At 45.8% G+C, this 18,456-nt stretch overlaps 1 long non-coding RNA gene across 2 annotated transcripts in view; it reads left to right on the forward strand.

Annotated features, from left to right (window-relative positions):
* LOC309804962 overlaps positions 1-10,885 on the forward strand; it is a 142,715-nt gene extending 131,830 nt beyond the window's left edge. For both annotated transcript variants that reach the window (XR_014294206.1, XR_014294207.1), the window contains exons 4-5: positions 9,871-9,951; positions 10,062-10,885. This is a non-coding gene — a long non-coding RNA (uncharacterized lncRNA). The remainder of the gene's footprint in view (positions 1-9,870; positions 9,952-10,061) is intronic.
* Positions 10,886-18,456: the final 7,571 nt, after the last annotated feature.

The following is an 18,456-nucleotide window of genomic DNA, read 5'->3' on the forward strand; positions in this document are numbered from 1 at the left end:
GATGGCAGAAGTGGGATTCCTACCCAACACTGAAGTGTCACAGCACTGTCTATTGATTTGCTTATGTCTAATTGGAGGAGCTCTTAAAAAAATATTGGAAGAAGTTCGCTCTAAAGTTCCTTGCCCATACCAGCTGGCTTGGCTTTTCATTTCATTTTCTGATGCTTCTATAAAGACCAGACACACACCCTCATCCTCTACCCATATAAGGCTGCCTCAGCAGAGCAGAGAGCAGTGGGCTGCCAGGGCCCAGGGAGGTGAGTGGGGGTGTCACTGAACCTCATTTAGTGAAGGGCCTTGGAGGTGAGACTGAAGAGAATTTGGTGGTCTATATTGTCTCAAGAAGCATTGAATTTAATTCTATTACTTCTGCAGGTGTGAAAATAATCTTCATGTCCTTCCTTTTTCTGCCTCTCTTTCTTCCTCTAACCTTCCTTGTGTATATTGGCCTATTTTATTGATACTTTATCTCAATTTCCCCATAGTTTTAATGATTTTTTTTTTTTTTTTTTTTTTTGCAGTACGTGGGCCTCTCACTGTTGTGGCCTCTCCCCTTGCGGAGCACAGGCTCCGGACACGCAGGCTCAGCGGCCATGGCTCATGGGCCCAGCCGCTCCATGGCATGTGGGATCTTCCCAGACTGGGGCACGAACCCGTGTCCCCTGCATCGGCAAGCGGACTCTTAACCACTGAACCACCAGGGAAGCCCAATGATCATTTTTTTATTTCTTCTCTTGTAGATGATCAGTTTGTGTTTTCCAGCAACAATTCTAAGCCTGGATCAGTAACAAAGAAAGGTGTCTCTGTTTTAAAGACTGCCGCCACTTTATGTCTCTGGCCTCCTTACTGCCCAGAAACTAGGCATTCTGGAAAATATTCTCCTCACAGGATCTTCTTCCCATCTCATCTACTGGCATTGCTGGGTTTTCTCTCCTCATACCTTTTCCATTAGTACCAAATTTCCCTGTTCCTTGGCTCATAATGGTGCACCAGGGAGCCCCCTCACCACTAAATGAGATTCTACCCATGCTTGAAAGCCCATCTCTAATGCTGCTTCCTCTGTGAGGCCCACCCGGAATTACCCCCAACTAGACATAGCCTCACCCTTCCTCACAGCCATCAGCACTGCTATTCTATCTTTAATCATGGGTTTTTTTTCTTTAAAATAGATCCTTTCCCTATTTCCATATTTTCCTAGTTGTAAAAGTAATTCATACCCATCATAGGAAAAAGGGACATGCAGAAAGCCACAAAGAAGAAAATAAGAATTAACCGAGGTAACAATAAGCTCTAACATTTGGGAAAGTTGATACGTAGGCTCCCTTCTAAGCTCTTTGTGTGTATTAATCCAGCTCATTCTCATAACCTCTCCTCAAGGGTGACATTATTACCATCCTGATTTTACATGTGAAGAATGACATTTGAGGTGGTCATAAAGTGTCTCAGATGTCAGCTGAGACCTGTGTGACAAGGTCGTGTTGAACTTGCTGACCCAGTTCTGTGGCCATGTGAGCTGGGGAGTTCTGGGCTGAGTCACTGGGTTTCTCCTGCCCTGGGACTCTTGCGTCCCTGAGTCCTGAATGGGCATCTGCTCCTCCCTGTAGGATGCTGGCTGTCAGGAGAGTCTGACTTTCACGAGCCACCTCTGTGCTTCTCTTTCCTTCCACTTCCTCATATGCGACCTCTCCTTGGGTCAGACAGAGGCCGCCACACTTCAGGAGAAGCTGGGTTTTTTTTTTTTTTTTTTTTTTTTTGCGGTACGCGGGCCTCTCACTGCTATGGCCTCTCCCGTTGCGGAGCACAGGCTCCGGAAGCGCAGGCTCAGCGGCCATGGCTCACGCGCCCAGCCGCTCCGCGGCATGTGGGATCTTCCCAGACCGGGGCACAAACCCGCATCCCCTGCATCGGCAGGCGGACTCTCAACCACTGCGCCACCAGGGAAGCCCCAGAAGCTGGGTTTTAATTGTGAGAATAAAAAGTGGAAGAAATAATACCCCAAAGCTTTTAAGTTTAATTCAGTCCCATTTGTTTATTTTTTTCTTTTATTTCCTTTACTTTAAGAGATGGATCCAAAAAAATGTTACTGCTATTTATGTCAAAGAGTGTTCCACCTGTGTTTTCCTGTAGGCATTTCATAGTTATCTGTTTTTACATTTAGGTCTTTAATCCATTTTGAGTTTATTTTTGTGTATGGTGTTAGAGAATGTTCTACTTTCACTCTTTTACATGTAGCTGTCCAGTTTTCCCAGCACCACTTATTGAAGAGACTGTCTTTTCTCCATTGTATATTCTTGACTCTTTTGTCATAGATTAATTGACCGTAAGTATGTGGGTTTATTTCTGGGCTTTCTATACTGTTTTGCTGATCTGTCTGTTTTTTTGTGCCATTACCATACTGTTTTGATGACTGTAGCTTTGTAGTATAGTCTGAAGTCAGGGAACATGACTCTTCCAGCTCTGTTCTTCTTTCTCAAGATTGTTTTGGTTACTTGGGACCTTTTGTGTTTCCAAACAAATTTTAAAATTATTTGCTTTCCACATGCCAAACCCTGTTCTGGGAGCCATATGTCTATGAGTTCATTGACTCCTCACATGATAACTGCCACTAGGACCTCCAGGTTACAGAGGAAGGGATTTAGCACAGACAGGTTAAGAAACCAGACTGAGTTACATAGCTAGAATGTGATGAGATTCAAGCTCGGGTGGGCTGCTTCCCGAACCCAATTTTAACTACATGCTCTCCAGCCTGAATCCATGTCCAGTGGTGAGACAACCAAAATGGGCCTTTGTGAATCAAGAGTGGGGGCCTGAGGGGAACAGGCACAATTTCTCTGTAACATAGGATTAGAATGAAGATCAAGGAAAAGCCTCAGGGCCTCTCTCCACCCTAGACCACAGGAGGGTCCTTGGGCTGGAGGGCAGGCATGGGAAAGAGTGGTGTGGGGTCAGCATGACACAGAGAGACCTGGATGGGGTCCAAGATTGAATAGACTCTTAAGATGAGCTATTAATATTATTATTATTTTTTACTTAGTCTTATTTTAAAAGAAAACTTCAGAGGCTTGAAGAACTAGTTATATTTTTCTATGGAGAAAATAAATATCAATTTAAATAAAATAATGAAAACAAAGAACTTTCATTTTTGCATTCCACCTGTGGGATCTGTCTCTCATTTTGTAGATACTGTTGTAATTGAACCTCTCAATAGCACAAATGAGAAAACTGAGGCCTGGTGACATACTCAAGGCCACCCAGCCAGCCAGTGACTGAGCTTGGACTCAAGCCCAGTTTGTCTGAATTATACATGCATGTGGGTGACCCTCTATCCATCCATTCATGTGGACCCACAAAAATGTCTGGCGTGTGAGCCCAGCTCCAGGTGTTGTGGCAGATGCAGAGAATACAATGGAGTGCCTGTTCTGGGGGACTTGGATCTAGTGGGGAGACAGTGTTCTAACAAGCCATCTTGGTGTTGAGCTGTGTGACAGGGCTGCGATAGAAACAGGTGCAAAGGATCATGGGAGACAGGAGCTCAGGGTCTGGGCCTGTGCAGCTGGATCCTGGTGCAACCCTTTATCCGGGGCTAAGGAAATGCCACTCTCCCAGCAATTAAATGGCACTCAGCCACCAAATTTCCTCCCCGTAAATTTCATCACGTGGCATAGTATAGTGGTTAAGAAAGAGCACCACCTCTAGTATTCCCCAGACTTGAGTTCAAATCCCAGGTGTGTGAACCACCGGCTCTGTGACATAGGCGTGTTCTGTCACCTCTCAGTTCCCTCTGTAAACGAGGGTGGCAGGACCCACTTGGACCTTAGGGATGTGGGAAGAAATGAAGTCATACACAGGCAGCACTGAACAGTGCCTGGCCCATAATATACTCAAGAAATGAGAGCTATGATCTATTATTCTAGGTGGATTGTTGTCTGCATGCCTGCCGTATCCCTTCCTCACACCAAATCACAGGCAAGTTTTTCCTCTTCCCACCAATCTATCTGATAGGCCAGAGCCCTGGTGTGTGTGTGTGTGTCTTTAAAATAGCCTTCCCCCTGGCCTAGGACCCTCTGGCCAGAGTTCCGTGCACGTCCTTTGTCAAAGCACTCACTTCTCTTGTGTATGCAGATGAGAAGTTGATCCTTAAACACAACCTGGGGTGACTCCTATAAACACAAGTCAGCCTAAAAACATGATGGCCCCATGGTTTGGGCCTGGCACCTGGGATTTGGGCCGAGTCTCTCTGACTTCGTTTCTGGAGGCAAATGTAACTCCAACATTACCTAAGCTGGGCAGTGAGGAAATTCTCATGTTTCCAACACTTTCAACAATGCCCCATTATGCCTGGTGACTCACGAATAGGCCTGTGTCCACGGAACAGCATGTGTCTCTCTGCAGTAAGTACAGTGCCTTGCTGTATGTTTGAACTAATTTCATAGGCTTGTCTCCACCACGGATGTTACTCACCCTCTTTTCTGACGGTTGCTGGAGGCTTGTTGCATCAGAGAAAGCCAGAAAAGGAAAGGGCTATGATTCTTTTCACTGAGCAACCTAGTACATTGGAGATAGTGCCTGGGAGGGAAACTTGGGTTCAAGCTGAATTAAAAGCAAAGTCTTGGGATCTTTGCAAAAAGCCACTTACCTTAGGTGGCAGGTCAAAGAAAACTCTCAGGTCACCCATCATTGTCACAGTTAATGCTGCAGCCTTTCTTTCCCTTGACAGGCAGGGGAAAGGGCAGCTGCATATTGAGACAGCTCCTTGCATATGCCAGGGTCAGGGAGACACTGAAGATTGTGTGCAGAGACAACCGATTTGCCTCCTGTATTGTCACTATTATCAACTTGGGCAATTTCACAGGGAACCAAGAACCCCAGGAACACAGACTCTATTTCTAACATTCCAAAGGGAGGGACATCCTGCTGCCATCTACTCAGTCCCAAGGGCACCCTGCCCTGTTGCTTTTACCTACTGCTTGGCACAAATACCTTGGCTGTGCTGAGCTTCAGCCCCTTTTAAGGGTCTCATGAAATGAGTGGGCCCAGGGCCAGCCTCGCTTGTGCCGTTTCAGACTCTGCACAACTGTAGGTACCAGAGTGCTTGCATGCCCTCTGCTGCCTGGTGAGCTCCCAGTCACCCACCAGTGGCCAGCAGAGACTGCAGTTTCCCCAGCAGGCCTTCCTGACTGCCTTGATCCCTGCATGAGTTTTCACCCTTTATTATAATCCTCAGAATGAGAATGAAAACTCCTTGGCAAGGTCTTTGCTTACAGCTCCGTCTCCTCAGCTACACAGTGGATTTTCTGAGACCAGGGACCTCGACTGTCTCGCTCACTGTTGTGTTCTCAGCACACATGACATTTCCTGGCAGGTACAAGGCACTCAGTAAATGTTGGCTGGGATATGAAATGAAGAAATGAATGAATGAATGTCATCCTCAGGTAATATTCTGTATATGATGAGGCATATTAAGTTTCCAGGATACTGGAAACTCCTATAATGATCCATTCTAGTGTGTTACTATACTATCCAAATAGAAGGCCCCCTTTAAAGATCACACCTGTTATCATTCATCAATACCTTCACATGAATGAGTTTACAGTATTTCAAGATACTTGACAAAAAGCACTGAGCCTGGTACTGATTTGGTTTGGAAATAGGGGAGTATGCATATGTGTGAGGCAATGGGTGAGCAAGAAAGACCTGGAGTAGGGGCTTCCCTGGTGGCGCAGTGGTTAAGAGTCCACCTGCTGATGCAGGGGACACGGGTTCGTGCCCCGGTCTGGGAAGATCCCACATGCCGCGGAGCGGCTGGGCCTGTGAGTCATGGTTGCTGAGCCTGTGCATCCGGAGCCTGTGCTCCGCAACGGGAGAGGCCACAACAGTGAGAGGCCCGCATACCGCAAAAAATAAATTAAAAAAAAAAAAAGAAAGACCTGGAGTGAGGCTGTGGGGTGTCATCTAAAAGCGCCCCTCATGGGCATGACACCTAGGAGAGTGTCCTTGAAAGGGAAGAGGACTGAGAGAGGGAGGACCAGGGCCCAAGTGTTCCTATTAGCCCTGAGGCCAAGCCTGGGGTGGGGGGAACCTTAGACCCAGAGGTGGGACAGGGGGCTCAGGTGAACTTCTGGCCCTGGTGTTCTGGTTTCCTAGACAAGGGGTAGTTCTCCAACCCACCTCTGTTCCTATGTTCATTCATTGAACTAAACCACACTAACCATCTTCAATGCACTAAGGTTGTGTTCCAGGTGTTGAGGATACAGTGAAGAGTAAAATGGACAAATTTCCTGCCCTCATGGAGCTTACAGTCTAGCTGGGGAGAAACAGACACTAAGCAAATCAGTCTACTATAATACCAGATAACCATAGTGTCCTGAAGAAAAACGCAACGGGGACAGGCAGTGGCCAGCGATTGGGCGATGTTTTAGATGTGCAGTCAGAGTGGCGCCTTGAGGAGGGGACCCCCTGACATCTGGCTGGTTATTGGTGGGAGGCAAAGAAACTGAATGCAGGTCCAACTCCTTTGCTTTTGGCAAGCGTGTAGAATTGGGCCAAAGATGTTCTTTTTGGAAATAATTCTTTCATCTGAGCTGAACAAGGGCCTTCGACAGGTGTGCTGGGTGTCCCCCGCTTGGGGACACTGAGCCTCAGGTTGCTCCTTTGTGAAGTGGGGACAGTAATTAGATCTCCTTCACAGGGCTCTCTTGAAGGTTAAATGAGCCGATGTGTGTGAGAATAGTGCTCAGTGAATCGTGAGGGATGGAGTGTAATTTACATGTTCACCACTCATCGACCTTCAGGGCGTTCAAGCACCACTTGGCTGCCTGCTGATTCTGGGGAGCTGTTGGACACCCTCCTTCACACCCTCAAGTCCGATCCTGTGACCTCTACCCGAGACTCCATTAGCGTTAGGGTCCTACAGTCTAGAGGTTAAAAGCGGTTCAAGGAGGGCTGGCTGGTTTTTGGCTGGCATTTGAGAGCATCGCAAAATCACTGACATTTGTCCTGATGTGTTGGTGTCTACCAGACCTGATGTTAAAGTTTTTTGACTCTCAGTCTAGTTGGAAGCATGGACTCTGCAGCCAGAGGGCTCAAGTTCAAATTCCAGCTCCGCTACTTACCAGCTTTATTAAAAATCATAGGCCTGTTGGGAGAATTAAATGTATTATGCAAAGGTACTTGAAGCTGCGCCTAGCATGTAGCCCTAAATAAGTTGGTGCTGTTCTTGTCATTACTTTTTTTCCTCCCCCACTTCCACTGTGATTTCCTGTAGAGAAGAGGCCTGTTCTATTCATCTTTTGGTTCCCAATGGCTATGTCAGGCTTGGCATAGGGCAGGCACTCATTAAATGTTGGATGAGTACATGGATGAATGGGTGGATGGACGGATGAGTGGATGGATGGATGGATGGACGGGTAGATGAGCTACTGTTTACTTCTCGTAAACTTTATGATCAAGGCCTTAAGGGTGATGAAAGAAAATGTGGAGGGTGCTGATGGTACAGTTTGGAGAAGGGGCACAGCACAGTGCACCCTTCCCATTAAACCCCCTTTCCTGCAGAAATGCCTGAGGAGTGAGGGGAGAGGGGACCTGGCTCATCTCATCTGGGTTCCACAGCTGCCCAGCGTGGGCTCTGTGCCATGCACGTTACAACACTACCCACACCTTACTCCTCACAGCCACCCTAGGAGGCATACTATTATTGGCTCCATTTTACAGATGAGGAAGCTGAGGTTTGGAGAAATGAAGTGACTTTCTTAAGGTCACACCCAGGGCTGCTAATTCCAGAACCTTCCTCCTCAACCCTTTTGCTCCACTGTTGGGTCTGTTCCTCAGCCACATGATTCACAGTTTTGCTACATAGCACTGGCCGAGGACTTACTCTTTGGAAACGCTTCTTTCATCTGAGGTGAACAGGGACCTTTGACAGGTGAACATGCCAGCCCTGAGTGCTGGGCATTCTCACCTTGGGGTCTTTTACACCAGCTTCTTCTTGGGAAAATTCTATGATTTCTCCAGAGCAGTTTGGCTGAGTTCACTGCATTCACAGGCAATGATAAAGCTGGTATCTGGTAAAGCACACCCTGAATTTGGAAATGTAATTGCAGAATGTGACATTGAAAAAAAGGGGAGGTACCTCAGAGTGGAGGAAACACAGTGTTTATTGAGTGCTTACAACACACCAGCACTGTGTATACTTTCTCACTAGTCTTCACGTCAACTATGTGAAGAGCGTTTTATCACCTTCATGTTTTGGGTATTGGGTCTCTGGCCTGCTCGAGCCATATAGCTAATAAGGGCTCCTCCTGAGATTTGAACCCAGGTCTCTCAGGCTTCCAAACTCTCCCCTTTGCACTGATCTTCCCTGGGAATGTGCAGCTGGCTGTGATGACGACTGGGGTTTCCACAGATTCGTAATTGTCTGTACTCACTGTAGAGTTAGACATCTAATCTAAATATGAGTAAGTTCACAATTGCTATGTTCTCCACCATCTGACAGCTAGATCATTTACCCAGTCTCAGAGAATGCTAGGTTCTCCCGGCTCCACCCTCCAGCTTTCAGAGGATATTTCATCACTAAAAATATTCCCAGTGGTATATACCCCAAAGAATCAAAAGCTGGGACTCCAAAAGATACTTGCACAGCCATGTTCATAGCAGCATTATTCTCATTAGCCAAAAGGTGGAAGTAGCCCAAGTGTCTATCAGTGGACGAATGGATAAGCGAAATGTGGTATATACATACAATGGAATATTATTCAGCCTTAAAAGGGGGGGACATTCTGATACATGACACAATATGGATGGACCTTGAAGACATTATGCTACGTGAAATAAGCCAGACACAAAAGGGCAAATACTGTATGATTCCACTTATATGAGGCACTTAGAGTAATCAGATTCTTAGAGACAGAAAGGAGACTGGTGGTTGCCCCAGGCTGGAGGAAGAAATAGGGAGGGTTTTGTTTTGTTTTGTTTTTAATGATAAACATGGCTTGTATACACTTTATTTTTTTAATTTTTATTGGAGTATAGTTGATTAACAATGTTATGTTAGTTTCAGGTGTACAGCAAAGTGACTTAGTTATACATACGCATATATTATTTTAACAAATAATACCATCCTCATGGGTGTGAGGTGATATCTTATGATTTTGATTTGCATTTCTCTGATAATTAGTGGTGTTAATATCTTTTCATGTGCTTGTTTTCCATTTGCATATTATTGCAGAATATCTATTCAAGTCCTTTGCCCATTTTTAAATCGACTTATTTGATATTTTTGTTGAGTTGTAAGAGTTCTTTATATATTCTTGGTATTAACCCTCATTAGATATATGATTTGCAAATATGTTCTTCCATCCCTAGGTTGCCTTTTAACTCTGTTGATTATATCCTTTGATGTAAAAATGGTTTTAAGTTTGATGTAGTCTTATTTATCTATTTTTGGTTTTGTTGCCTGTATTACTAAGAATTATAAGTTGTATTAGCATGTTATGTATGGTACATATACATTATATATGTGAATTATGAAGTGTAAGAGTTAAACAATGCTGAACCTGTTACACTTTTAAACTGTAGTATTACCTCTTTAATTATCTTTGCACGTGGGCTTCCTTCTTTCCCTCCCTCCTTCCCTCCCTCCCTCCCTCCCCCCTTCCTTCCTTCCCTCCTTCTCTCTTTCCTGACATGTTTATCAAACACCTACCCTGTGCCACTCACTCTGCCAGACAATAGACATGATAACATGTGATCTGTGTCCCAATGTACTTCTATTTTCTTTCATTTTTACTATGTTTTATCGGTGTATACACACTCTCAGTTTTGCCTGATACTGATTTACTCTCCATTTATTTTCTATGCTGATTTTTTTTTCAGAGCAGAATGGACCAATTGCTTCGGCTTTAATTTCCGGTGCTTTACAAAGGCTAAGCTGAAGGCTGCACCACCAGAAGCTTGGTAAGCTTGGGTGACTGGCCTTGGCTGGTGGGACGCTGGGAATTTCAAGTGGGCAGGGCTCCAGGGAGTCAAGTGAGTGTTTTCACAGTTTTCTGTGTTTGGCATTGTAGGAATTTGCCTGGCCTGCTGGATGGAGAGAGTCTGACTTGGATTCTGGGGGCTTGGAAAGACCGTCAAAAGACTCTTCCCTTCCCTGAAATAGCCATGCATTTGTTTAAAGACTTGAAACCATTCTGATGCTGGAATTTCCCTCTGTGTTTATTTTCACATCTGGGTGATGGTCTTCTGCCACTGGAGGACTTTTAGTGAATCACTTCAGAGATTGCTTTTAATGTTTCCCAGATGAGAGGGGCTGGCACTTGTCTGTTTTCTGAGGCCTGACAGGGCAGGACTGACCGGGCTTCCCGGCTGGCTGCCTGGAGCTGTTCCTTGGGGGAAGTGGACAGGCATTTCTTGTCTTTCTGGGAAACCTGCTCCTCTGAGCTCCTGATCCCCGGGCTCTCTTTCCACATGAGGAGGGGGACAAGGTGGAATGGAATATAAATAAAAGAGATAGACTAGTTTTAACTGGTCCAAGATGTTACGGGCTGCGCTCTCGGTAGCCACTGGCAGCCGGCACCCCTCTGTGTTCCCAGGCTCTGGTTTGCGGTGTCACGGGCTCCAAGAGACAAGGCTGGTTGGGGTCACTTCCAGAGGGCAGCCTGGGAAGCTCAGGAAGGTGTTGGCTCAGCTCAGGAGTCATTGGCTGCCGTGTGCCTTCTGATGGATGCCTGTTCCCAGGGCCCAGCGGTGGCCAGAGTCTCTATGACCACGTCAGGTCCATGGTTCCCGCTCACTCTTAGCCTGACAGACAGGCTCCATTGCAGTCGCATTTCTGCTCCGTGTCCCTCTGTCACGCCCCCCTCCACCCCCCATACTCCATGTTCCAGCCACATCTCATACATTCTTTTGGGTGCTTTCTAGTTGTCCACACCCCAGAGCCCCCTGCACCCTGCTCTGTCCAGCTCTGAGCCCCAGGAGTCAGACCACTAGGGGTGCATCATCCAGGCTCCCCTGCCTCGCCCTCTGGCTTCCTGCTGGTGTGGGGCGATGGGGAGCACCACAGGAGCTCTGGGGGTAGGGGGAGGGGAGAGAGAGGTGGAGGTATTTATTCTCCTGGCTCCCTCCCTGTGAGGTCATCTCAGGCTGGCTGCGTGACTTAGAAGTCTTGCATCCTCTTAAGGTGGCCTTCTCTACATAGTTTTCTCTTTCTGCATCTGGGTAACTGCTGCCTTCCTTCATCCTTTTGGGTCCAGGGTTGGTACGGCACCTGGAATCCCGCACTACCTTTTGTGGTTTTCCTGTATCTTGTCCACACTTTTGTCAATAGTCTTTTTGCTAAATCCTTCTTGAATTGTCTTATTTGAGTGTTCCTGCTGGAACTCAGACAGAGATAGATACATAGATAGATAGATAGATAGAGAGAGAGAGAGAGAGAGAAAGAGAGAGAGAATGTTATTTTATTTACCTGTACCCCTTTTCCCATGTTTATTCCCTCTACAAGAATTCCCTTCTTCACCTTGGCTACCTGATGAACTGCATCTTATCCTTCAAAATCCCACTGAAACACCACCTCTGTGAAGCTTATCTTGAGTTCTCCATTAAAGTTCATGACTTCCCCCTTGGCCTTCTATCTCTCTATGTGGTGTCAATCATGTCCATATACTTAACATCTCTATCCTAACCACTTGCTAATCAGACATGTCCAAACTTTCCCTCACCCAAATTTTACAATGTTTAATTCCTTCAAAATGTGATAAAGTGACTGTCTAAAGGGCCTGCTTCAATGCCTGGCCCAGATTAGATGCTTAATAAATAATAGCTATTATCAGAAAACATCATACTAAAGTGTGAATGGCTATGCATTTTAATGCATTGTCTCTTCCAGGAGTAGCTTACATTTATAAACATTTATAAGGGACTTCTTGGAGTTAATAGAGCCTCCAATGAATCTCTAAATTGGCAGAACGGGGTGGGGGAGTGTCAAGGGGTCTTCCTTTGGGGTTTCTCAAATTACGTTAAGTCTAAGGCCTCTCTGTCTGTAGGTTTGAGAAAACAGAGAATCACTTCAGCTCAGTCTCCAGCATGCAGAGGCTGCTTGGAAAGGGGACAAATTGCTCAATAGTGGCCTGGGGGGAGCAGCGTCTATGGAAAAAGACAGATGTGACTGGACACATCTCTGCTCGGCTATTATGCCCTTCCAGTGCTAATGGAATGTGATTTTCTAAATTGTGACTGGCTGACTTTCTTCTCTTGTGGTTGAGTTTGTAATAACATAGACTATGACTCTAGTTTTGCCAAAGTGGAAAAAAAAATGCCATCCAATGGATTTTTATGGCGGTTCTTAAACATTAAAAAAATATTATTAAAGATGCAGCTCAATAAGCCTTTAATGTCCTGCTTTGGGGCTGAAGAGCCAAGGCACAGACTTACAAGGCTGGGTGTGGGCAGCGGAGGGATACTACACCTGAGAGGTGTCAACACTGGTTAAGTCCCTCTGTGCAATTTTGCCTAAAAATGGAGCTACCTACGTAAATACAAATCCAGAGTATTTTGATCTTCTATGGCTTGGGGCAGAGATCAAAGCAAAGTGTCTCACTCCTCATTAAGTTCAAGAAGCCAGGGAGCCTGCTGTGTTCCAAGAAGTCCAAATACATCCTTCCCAGACTCCAGAGAATCACAGCTCACATCTTAGGTGGTGTAGAGGCCGGGCTAAGCAAAACCACCTCTTGCAAGCTGGCCTCTTCCCTGCTCTGTGGAGAAGAGTGGGCCAATTGGACATAGTGTCATGATCAAGAGATTTGGGGACATCTTTTCTAAAAGGGTCCCACAGATGTCCATGCAGCTGGCAAACTGGCAGAATTCTTGGGAAGAACCCAAAGTGGTGTTTGCTGAGTTAGGGGTGTGGATGCTGAGTGTCTTGGAGTGGTTAGGACAGAAGGTTTCTCAGGGAGGTGGTAACCTCAGGTGAGCAAAATGGATTGTGGGAAGCTGTCATATAGCCACTGTGAGGACCCCGGAAGGGAGGCTTGTGAACTGGGCTGCAAAGTGGGTTTGTCCTGGTTATTCAATGCAGCCCAAGCTGACCTCCTTTCTGCTTTGCACCTGGGCTCTCCAGCCCCCATATAATCGTATGGTCTTCTCTACCACCCGCTATGGCTCTGGTTATGCACACCTTCTCTTGCTCTCTGGTTGAATCTCCAACGTAGTAGATGCTCAATAAATGCTTGTCAATGGGATGATGCTGAACTTTCATTGGATAGATTCTTAGTTGTCCCCAAATGCAGCTCCTTTCACCTCTTCTGCCTTAGTGGTTATTTTCTTGGATTGAACCCAGTCTCCGGAGGCCCCTGCCATTGGTCAGAGGTGAGTGACATGCTTGCTTTGTGTCTCTGGCCTCTGGATGGTGTTACTGTAGTTCAAGCTTTATGACTTGTGAGGCTCTGACTCCAGGCCTTTGCTCCACACTGCAGTACAGAGTAGGGCAAGCTCTCTGAGCAAAGCGGTGGTTGAAATCACCCTTGTTTCAAAGAACTGCATATAAATATATTCAAGGCATTTCAAAAATTTCCAGTCAAAACAGTTTGGGAAGAGCAGCCAGATTTTGTAAAGAAAAAAAAAATGGGGGCAGTTTAATGGGCGAAGATGTTCTGAGTAATTCTATGCTTGAGTGACTAGCCAAGTTAAGAGGCGGTTCGACCAGCATTTTCAGGAATTGAGGTCTCCAAGCTGACTTCTCATCGGAGTGTCTTCAGCTGGTCATGTGGAGAGGCTCTAGTCATCTCACTCAGGGGTCAGACCTGCTCAGAAAACAGTTGTCCCTCCCCTGCCCTCCCACGATGCCACCACACCTGCAGGTTTCTTCCTCAGGAAGGTGACAGGTGAATATGGTGGCAGAAAGGTCTGCCTTAGAATTGGTGGTGGATGAAAATGATGGAGTATGCCTAGCTTTGTTCTTTCTTCCCCCGACACCTGGAGAGCAATGGCAGAGAATCAGAGTGGTGCTTGCCCACCTGGAAGTAGTGGGATGAAATGGGTGCCCCCGAGGAGGCCCGTGCATGCAGTTCTGGTGATGGTTTCTCCACCTCACCTGAGCACATCAGCTCCCGGCTTCCGACTTCCTGTTCTCTAGGGTAGGTGCACTGGGTAAAGCAGACCCCGTGGCTGAGATGGTGAAGATGCTGCTGCCAGCTTTCATATTTATGAAGCGTTCTGTGACCCGAGGTAGGTCTCCTTTCATCTTTGTGCCTCAATTTCTCTATTTGTAAGACATAATATGGCAAATGTTCTGATGCAGCCAGGAGGAGACCATGTTCCACAGAGGGGTGTGTCCTCACCGGGCCCCATTTGCTCCCATCTCTGTAAGGGTCGCCTCTTACCTGGCTACTCCCCAAATCTATTTCACTCTCAGCTGGTTGTCAATTTCTCTCCCTCTTAGATGTAGGTCGATAACTTAAGGAATATTTTCTTTAAGGACTCCCTAAACATAAAAGAGGATTCTGGAAGGTCAGAAGCCTTTGAGCTGCAGATCAATCTCCAATGATCATACTTCAGCCGAGATATTTTGTTTCGTTTTTTTAAAAAAGGAGTCTTTTCTAAAATGCATGAAATCCCATCATGGCGGTAGAGGAGCTGTTATATAATTGAAGTCACGTAGTTTGCCTTTCCTGCTTAACATTATAGTGTAACTATTTTTTCTTGTCATTTCAACTATTTTTCAAAAATCTTTTTATAAAAGATTTTCAAACAATGCAGAGTTGAAGGAATTTTATAGGGAGCACTCGTATACCTACTACTTCGATTCTATATGCATTAATATTTTACTCTACTTGTTTTGATCATGTATTCTCCGTCTAGCCCTTCCTTCTACATCCCTCAATAATTTTGGGGTGCATTTCAGACTAAGTTTCAGAAATCAGTACACAAGCCTAGTATACTTCACCATGCGTGTTGTTAACTAGCACTCACTCTTTGCTTACAGTTTTTTGAACATACAATAAATGCACACATCTTAAGCACACTATTTTTAGATATTGATTTTTTCAATGGCATATCTATTTTAGTCTTTTATTTCCACACTTTCTTCCTTAGCAGTTAATTAATTTATTAAATAACAATGGCCAGATGACTACTCTGTATTCCCCATTTGGAAGTCAGAGGCCTAAGCTCCTGTATTCTTTACTGAGGAGAAGTAATTTTTCCCCACCCTGATTCCCATCCAATTTGATTTCTCAACCTCCTGGCAATGGAGGTAGACCTCTCCTGAGTTTCCCTCCAACCCTTGGTCCAAGAGTGCCCAGAGCCACTTCTTGGGCTCCTCTGCTGAAGCCTGGCCTTGTCCAGCCAAACCCAGAAATGCTTACTCTGTTACCATGTGATAGTTAAATAATTATAGACATCAGCTACCATGCTAGCGGTTGTGAGGTACTTCTCAGTTTTTGAAGTTTGCCTTCATGTTATTTGAGACCTCCCTGCAGCTCAGTGGGGTAGCTAGTATAACCATTACACCCATTTCTCAGAGGGGGATACTGACGCTTAGAGAGGGGAGGTCCTGTGGCCTGGGTCTGGATCCAGGCCTGTGTGGCTTCATGCTCTGAGCTCTTCCTGTGGCTCCACAGAGCTTTCACCTGAGCTGAATTCCCAGGCTGTGAAATAGTGACTACGCATATCACTAAATGTGTCAGAGTAACTTGCTAGGGAGTTTTATTTGGGCACAATGTTAAACTGGTCAGGGGTTTGCAGATGATGTAATTTGCTGTTCATGTGACAGGGAGATGTGTGGTCTGGTAGAAAGAGCATGTTTTGGAGTCAGCCAACCTGGGCTTTACGTATAAGAGCTGTGTGATCTCAGGCAAGTCACTTATCAAGGACCAATGTTTCTTTAATGTTTATTATTATATGTGCCTGGTGGGGGACATATATAATCTCATTTAACTTCCCCTCCCAACACTCTACCATTATCTTTGAACTGCTTTATAGATGAAGAAACTGGGGCACAGAGAGATGAAGTAGCTTGCCCAAGGTCACACAGCTGAGGAACCCAGGCACTGGGGTCTGTTGTCCTAATTGCAGTGCCATATCACTGCCTCTGCACCCTGGGGATTACCAGCCCCCCCACCCCCACAGGTGCTATTGGGACTGTGAGGACAGATGTGTAAAGTTTTCTCTCCAGAGGGAAGTAAGCTGTGGTCCCTGCATTCACGGTCCAAACACAGAGGCTACAACTGGATGCCGCTGGACCCAATTTGATCCACATAGTGTTTGCTAGAGAGCTTTGTTCTTTTGATTCGGATTGTCAGCACTTAAAAATTAAGAGCATGGGGCTGGCAGTCCAGTGGTTAAGACACTGCGTTTCCACTGCAGGGGGCACGGGTTCGATCCCTAGTCAGGGAACTAAGATCCTGTGTGCCGCGCAGCATGGCCAAAAAATAGGAAAAAAATTAACAGCATGCACATAACAATATCTTTTTCTAGCTTACCTTAAAAAATCTGAACATTTGGCCAAAGTGAGTCCCTATCTGGGCATGAAGCAATTGTCTGGCACTGAGGCAAAGCTGATGCCTGCTCTCCAGTTCTCCACAGTCCCCACCATTCCCTCTTGCCTGCCCCTTTCTGAGGTCAGGCATTAGTGGCCATTTCTCATCCTGCTTGCAATGTGGCTTTTTTGATACCAAGCCCATTTCACTCATGGTTTCCCTGGCCCGTGTGGGCATGTGGGTTTGTAGACAGAGCAAAACCAAATCACTCAGTTGGGGGCATGTTCTTATTATGTTCCAGAAGGGAGCCACAACTCAGGTCATTTGCTATCCATGAGATTCAAAGGTCAGGGTGTGCTCATGACAGTAAACTCAGGTATGTACCCAAGGAATATTTGGAAGGTGTTTATTTCCCAGAATGTCACAAACCAGTGGTCTTACCAAGCATGGTGCTTTGGTGAGTGCTGTGGCTGTCTCTAGGGCTATCAGCTTTTTCTTCCTTCCCTTTTCCTTGTCAACTTTTGTCTTACCATTTTCAGTACCTGCCCTACCCTGGCCCAGATTTTCCTCATGGTTGCCCAGGGCAACCCTCATCATATGCCCAGTTCCCCAGGACTCAGATCTGAAAGTGAAACGATGTTTCCTGGGAGAGGTAACATTAACACAGCATTTCCCCAAGTGGAGCTAGCATTTAGGTGACGCACAAGCATTTTTTAAAATGTTAATTATTATGTATTTATTTTCATGAGTACTAGAAAAATACAATTAGCACATCAAATCTCTGATTTTTAAGACTACTATTGCTCAGGAGGAAGCTAAGTTTTAAAAAAGAGTTATTTTAAAGTTGATTTAAAGAGAAATAGTAGGTAAATGCTGCCACAGGTGAAAAGTCACAGCAAAAATACAGAGTCGACACATAAATGACTGAAGTTTGGGACCTCTGTCTTCCTCTCCATCCTGTCTGGGCCAAGTCCAGGGGTAGCAGACAGAGTCCCCCTCTCTCATCCCTTAAGTCACCTCCATCTCTCTTCCCTCCTCTGAGTCGGGGGAACCTTGACCTGGATTTGGCGGGAACTTTGCCCTTCCTAATCACAGCTTCACCTAAGTCTTTTGTGCTGTCTCTGCACATAGGTCCTTTGTGGTCTTGAAGGGACTAGACTTTTGAAAGTCAAAACAGGAAAAGATTCTTTGTGCAGTGTCATCTTGGGGTAGAGGATGTAGAACACCCTGGTTGCTACATGAATGGGGGAATCATCATGGGGTGATAGGAAACAGCAGGAACAAAACCAAACCAACCAAACAAAACCCTCATTCATGAGTATTTTTGATGAAACATCCCACTCTACATGGATGTAGCAACTTGTTGTACGGACAGCAGTTGTTGGAAAGAACATAAGGACTGAATTAAATGAACTTGGCCAAATTACTCCATCTCTCTGATCCTCAGTTTCCTCATCGGTATGATGGGAATATAAATAATACTTCACTTGAAAGGATTACATGAGATAGTATATGCAGAGTGGTATGTATAAGTACTCAATAAATGATGGCCCACGTGGTGATGATGGTGATGATGATGAGGATGGAAGGACTCTAAGGTAGGCTCTTTGTTCAGGTGTTGAAGTTAATTTAGGGAGAAAGATGAGTTGTATCATGAGGTTTTGTATTGGATTTTTCGCCCATGGGAACATCTTGCCTGAGGGCATGATCTGTTGGCATATTAACGGCCGTGCCCTCAGGCCACCATTTTCCTATGTCTTTGTTTGATCTGTGGGGACAGGGAACATTCTGTTCTGTTGGTCATAAGATAAGACCGTAGGAGTGGAAGGCAGCTCTGGGCACTTGGCTGCTTTCTAGATTGGGTAAAAGCCAGTGCGGACCGGCTCTAACCCATTGGGTTACATCCAGTAGAATCCGCTCTCCCTCCTGGCGCCCATGCATGGATACACAGTTAAGTCTAAGTCTCAGCAGGTCCAGTGGAGGGAAGGGG

Source organism: Mesoplodon mirus (assembly GCF_964341445.2).
Source record: "Mesoplodon mirus genome assembly, chromosome: 5".
In the NCBI taxonomy this organism is placed as follows: domain Eukaryota; kingdom Metazoa; phylum Chordata; class Mammalia; order Artiodactyla; family Ziphiidae; genus Mesoplodon; species Mesoplodon mirus.